A 6,000-nucleotide genomic window follows, 5' to 3' on the forward strand; every position below is an offset into this window, starting at 1 on the left:
ATAGAATTACCATATGATCTAGTAATCCCACTCCTGGGCATATAACCAGACAAAACTACAATTCAAAATGATACATGTACCCCTATGTTCATAGCAGCACTATTCACAATAGCCAAGACATGGAAACAACCTAAATGTCCATAGACAGATGAATGGATAAAGAAGATGTGGTACATATATATGATGGAATACAGCTGAGCCATAAAAAAGAACAAAATAATGCCATTTGCAGCAACATGGATGCACCTAGAGATTATCATACTAAGTGAAGTCAGAAAGAGAAAGACAAATACCATATGATATCACTTATATGTGGAATCTAAAATATGACACAAATGAACATATCCATGAAACAGAAACAGAATTACGGACATAGAGAACAGTCTGGTGGTTGCCAAGGGGGAGGGGGTTGGGGGAGGGATGCAATGGGAGGCTGGGGTTAGCAGATGTAAGCTTTTATATATAGAATGGATAAACAACAAGGTTCTACTGTAGAGCACAGAGAACTATATTCAATATCCTATGATAAACCATAATGGAAAAGAATATTTTAAAAAAAGGAATGTATATATATATGTGTAACTGAATCACTTTACTGTACAGCAGAAATTAACACAACATTGTAAATTTACTATACTTCAATAAAAAATATGGATCGAGAGTTTACACACATAACAGGGTCTTAGTAAGTGTAGCTTATTAAGGTGGAGCATGGGTCCCAGGCTGAAGCCGGGAAGGTGACCCAAGAGACTTGTTGAGACCCAGGAAAGGAGTGTGGAGGCCGGCAGCCAGCAGGAGGCCTGGGTCCTCTCCAGCCAGGGGGAGTACGAGCCTGGGCGGGCGTCTTGGCCTGCAAGAGGTCTACCCCTGGGGAAACTGCAGATGTTTCCTACAACAAGAGCAGCCAACAACATCCCTGTGCCAGAGGACATTCTCCCCCAGGGAGGGATGAACACCAGCCATGCCCTTACGTCCCAGCCACGCCTCTGGTCCCTGGATCATGCCCTCCCTGACCCATGCCCTCCCTGACGCACCCCTCCCGGGTTCTCCATCTGCGCTCCAGTCTACCCGTTGTTGGCAGGTCCAGCACGGTGTGCCCTCGGCCCTCACGAGGCCACCTCCTCCCTAGAGCCCCATTCCCTCCCCGGCTAACACGCCCCACCCCGAACCCCTTCAAGTCAAGCCCTCGCTTGGGCCCTCAGGCCATGCCCCTCACGGGTGTCTTCGGCCAGGTCCCCTCACCCCTTGATTCGGACCCTTTGCTTAGGCCACACCCCTTCTTTGAATCTCTGACCTCAGATCTCGCTCCCGTCCTCACCCTTCCTAGTGCAGCTGAGACGCCCCCACCATTGTGCTCGTGGCTGGGCTCCCCCACTGCCCCTTCTGCATCCCCTGACTAGCACAAGAGAGTGTGCACCCTCTTCAGGTCGAGGTGAGAAGGCATGAATCAATCAGACCTGGAGCACGTGGACCTGAGGGGCCGCTGTGGCCGCATGTGTGGCAGAACACATCCTCCCCCAGCCTCAGGACCCTCCCTCCCGGGGGGGTGGGGCAGCGTCCTCCTCTCTACCCTTCCAGGGTAGGGGAGAGAGTTGCCTGAGCTGCAATGGCTGCTCTCTTGAGCCTGCAACACCAACTTGAGTCCCCCGCTTCTCACCTTTTCCTCTGGACCCCAGCCCTCAGACCCCTGGCCCCTTTAGCCATGGGGACAGAGAAGCGTAGGCCGACTACCAAAGGGCCTCAGCCAGCTGCCTGCCGTGTCCTCAGAAACCTGCAAGGGCCATGCCTGCTGATTCGAGTATCTTTGGTTGCCTCATGTATTTTGCTATTGTCTGTATATTGGGTGTTCAATTCATATCTGTTCAATGAATGGCTGAGAAAATGAAGCACTCTGCTTTAATAAATGAATCCATTGTGTGTCAGGTCAGTCTTTGGGGAAATGTGCTAAGTCTCCTGTACTAGTCATTAACGCCATTACCATTATGAGCATTCTGTGGTCAAAATTTTCTTGGTCCATTCAAAGTCGAGAGGAAAAGGTAAACATTTTGCAGGGTGTACCTCACAGCCAGGAATCCAACTGCCTCTCCACGGAATCCGGATGGAGAATCGCCTCGCATCACGGCTTTGGGTGCTGGTTGGCTGGCCCCATCACCTGGCTTAGACACTGGAATGTAACTTCAACTGTTCCTGTTTTCCTGCATGTTTTCTGGTCTTCTTTTCTTGAGACTTTTGCCACCAAGTCTTTCCATTCATTATAAAAATATTGTAGGTCATGTTTGCTGGAGGAAATCTAAAACAAAACACACAGGAACTGTACTGCACAACTAAATGTGTAGCAATTCCCACCGGCTACTCCGTGGGAGGAAATAGAGGCTGATGTTTCTGAGGGGTGAGGACTCTATGTACTTCCCATCAGGAAGGCTTGTCGTGTGTGAAATTCATTTTGCCTCGGGGCACCACAGAGTCTCTGGGAAAATCCTTTCCCACCACGTTCTCATAACTAACGCAGGCTCTCCACAGCTTTGATTCGTCTCTGTGGGATGAAGCCAGTCTTCACCACTTCAGCCCGCCCCGCTGCACCACGCAGCTTGCAGGATCTTAGCTCCCTGACCAGGGATCAAACCCGGGCCCTCCGCAGTGAGAGCGCAGAGTCCTAACCACTGGACGGCCAGGGAATTCCGCTTCACCGCTTCTTTTGATACCTCTGAGAGACACGGAAGGGAAATGGTGAATCCAATGGATAAGCCCCAGTCAGAACTGTGAAGCCGGTCAAACTTATTTCCAAGAGGGCTTTAAATCTTCTCTAACTTCTGCCATATTCAGGATTCCCCTTTCGCTTCAGGGGACCCACTGCCCTCTCTCTGCTCTCCCAGAAAGCTGGGTGGGAGGCAATGGTGGCTGGCCGGAATGGGTTACCCATCCCGGGAGCCTGGCATTTTCAAGGACACTTAGGGAAAGCAATGCAACTCTTGTGGGGAAATTTAAATACTGCAGGGTCTGGCAGGGATGGGATGGGGGTGGACACTTCACCCCTCATCACACACCGCGGCCTCCTTTCTCTGTGGACAGGCCGAGGACCCAACACAGTGCTGGGCAGGACGTGAGGGGCCTTGGAGAGCTGCTTTTCCCCGTGACCAGGAATGTGGGTCCCAAGGGATACAGACCAAGGCACATAATTTCGAGGTGCAATGACTGCAAATGCATAATCCTGTAGACCCTTTGCTTTCTAGTGCCTGCTCCCGGTTAGAGCCACTGTGTTGAGCCCTCTCATCAGGGGGATAGTTGAGGTACTTAACAAGTGGTACAGACATACACTGACTATTGAAAATGGCCACTGATGGAGCAGAGCCCTGGAGGCCCTCGCACCGCACCCCTCCGCCCCTCCGCACCAGCCATTAACCCTTCACTTGCTGGGTCACGGGGAAGACTGGGAAGTGTGCGGAGGTCCCGGGAAGGGGCTGTTTACCAACCAACAGAGGCGTCTTTCAATATTCTAACCATCAGCGCGGCTGCAGCAGTGTGAACGGGCCGAACGCCAGCCTCCTATCCTCTCCTCCTCAGCCTCATCCGTCCCCACACACCTGGAGCTATACTTTGCCTTTCTTTTCTACATCCATATTCCTGTTTTCCAATCTTCCAGCCAGAGGCTGTACCATCTCCTCTTTCAGTGGCCCTCAGTATGGGAAGAGGTGCGGCCTCACCTCCGGTGGCCTTCAGAGGCAAGGATGGCCCAAACCAGGAAACCCCGAACCCAGCTGTGCATCAGAACCACAAGGCAGTGTCTGAAAACCGATGGCCTGGGTGATCTGCATGTCTAGGAGGCACGTCAGCTGATGCTGACGCACAACCAGGCTCACAGGTCCCCACTGTCCTCCTAAATCCAGGGTCAGAGGAAATTTGGGGGCAACGTTGGTACAAAAACCTGTGAGTTCTTGGAAGGAAGGTGAGCGCTAAGAGCTACTCACAATGGCTGTTTCTTCCTGATGTACGTGACCAACGCCAGCAGCAGCGACACTGTGGCCGTGAGGATTCCTGCCACCGAGACAGCGGCGACGCTGACGTCCCTCTGCAGAAAGTGCAGAAGCTGTGCGCACAGCATACTGCTGCTTGGAACATCTAAATGAGAAGACGCACAGCCGAGTAAACAGAGAGCGACGACCCTGTACGCCTTTGTAGGGACAACTGGTTGGTTCTGCTTGGAGCCAGAATGAAAACCTTAGCATCTTAGCTGCTGGTTCCACAAGTCCTCTTGGGGAATAAACCGGCTGTGTTTAGGAAAAGACATTCATAACCTTTGATGGTGGAGGTGAGATGCTGAGGGTATGAGCTGGCAAACAGCAAAGCAGCCAGTTTGGAGGAGGTGAGGAGGGGAATAGGGGAGAGTGCAGATGGAGGGAGGAGACGGGGCCGCTACAGGAGGTGAAAAGTCCCACTACAATGGCTTTTAAGGAAAATGGAATCACCCAACACAGCCATAAATAAACCTAAAAAAAAGAAAAATGGAGTCAACAGCCATAAAAAAGAGTGAAATAATGCCATTTGCAGCAACACAGATGGACTAGAGATTCTCATACTAAGTGAAGTAGGTCAGACAAAGACAAATATCATGATATCGCTTATATGTGAAATCTAAAGAGACGATGCAAATGAACTTATTTACAAAACAGAAACAGACTCACATAGAAAACACATTTATGGTTACCAAAGGGGAAGGGGGGAGGGGAAAAATCAGGAGTTTGGAATTAGCAGATACAAACTACCATATATAAAACAGATAAACAACAAGGTCCTACTGTATAGCCCAGGGAACTATATTCAATATCCTGTAATAAACCATAATGAAAAAGAATCTGATAAAGAATATATATGTGTGTGTGTGTGTGTGTGTGTGTGTGTGTGTGTGTGTGTGTACAGGTATATCTGAATCACTTTGCTGTACACCAGAAACTAACACAATATTGTAACTCAACTATACTTAAATAAAAAAAAAAATGGAGTCAAGTATTCAGTCTGAAGCTTTCACAGGGCAGTGATACAACCTCTTCTCTGCTGTCCCTCATCCGTCCTCCCCCACCCCCAGCTCCAGCTAATTCTTCCATATACATTATCTGCCTCGGGTGTGTAGGTTTGGGGGAATTTCAAGACATAAGGCAAACATGATGCCAAGATGATCCCAAGGATTTTCAAGCCTTTAGGGACTTGCAGAAACCTTGAGGGTAGATTTGGAATGCCACTACATGTGGGCTTGGGAATACTGCACAAGGCGATCTTAGCTAAGATCTCAAAGGAAGGAGTCCTCAGCTGACACCGGGGACTCAGAGCTTCTGTTACCCCATTTGTAATGTGACCCAAAAAAGATAAAGGAATCAGGGAAAAGGGGCACAGAGGTACAATGATAGGAATCAGATGTGGAGAGCTGCTGAGGGGAGCCTAGTGATGCAGGCGGGACATACTAGCCCAGGGCCTTCTTGGGTTATGGGGAGAAAACTGAGGCACGTCCAACTTCCCACCTTCGTCGATGCTATGTCAAGAGGCAGCAGCATCAAGCAACTTTAAGGGCTCTGTTGGAATAATTCAGCATTTAATTTCTTAGAGTTAGGAAGTGACAACCAGGTATAATTCTGTTAGTGGGCAGCTACATGGAGGGAGTGTCCTGGACTTGGTACCAGCACGCTGCCATGATGGCAAGTTTCTACTCACTCTGAATGGGCCCAGCCTCAAGTAATCCAAGGATGAAGATCAAGGACTAGGTTAACCTTTGGCATTTAATCCCTCCTGTTTGGTAGAAAGCATCAGTGCTCAGTAATGTCAAGGACTGTGATGATGATGCCCATGTTATGGATGACCCTGGCTTGTAGAAACAACATCAAAGCAGCGTACCGCAAAAAAATAAAAAAGCAACATCTTTTTGAAAGGGTGGGTGGAAAATTCCTAGAGTTAGTTTAATGCATAATTTTAACTGTAGATCATATGCTTTCATGGGTAAATTAAAGGTGTGCT

The sequence above is a fragment of the Lipotes vexillifer genome, unplaced genomic scaffold, assembly GCF_000442215.2.
Source record: "Lipotes vexillifer unplaced genomic scaffold, Lipotes_vexillifer_v1.1 scaffold1139, whole genome shotgun sequence".
Lineage (NCBI taxonomy): Eukaryota > Metazoa > Chordata > Mammalia > Artiodactyla > Lipotidae > Lipotes > Lipotes vexillifer.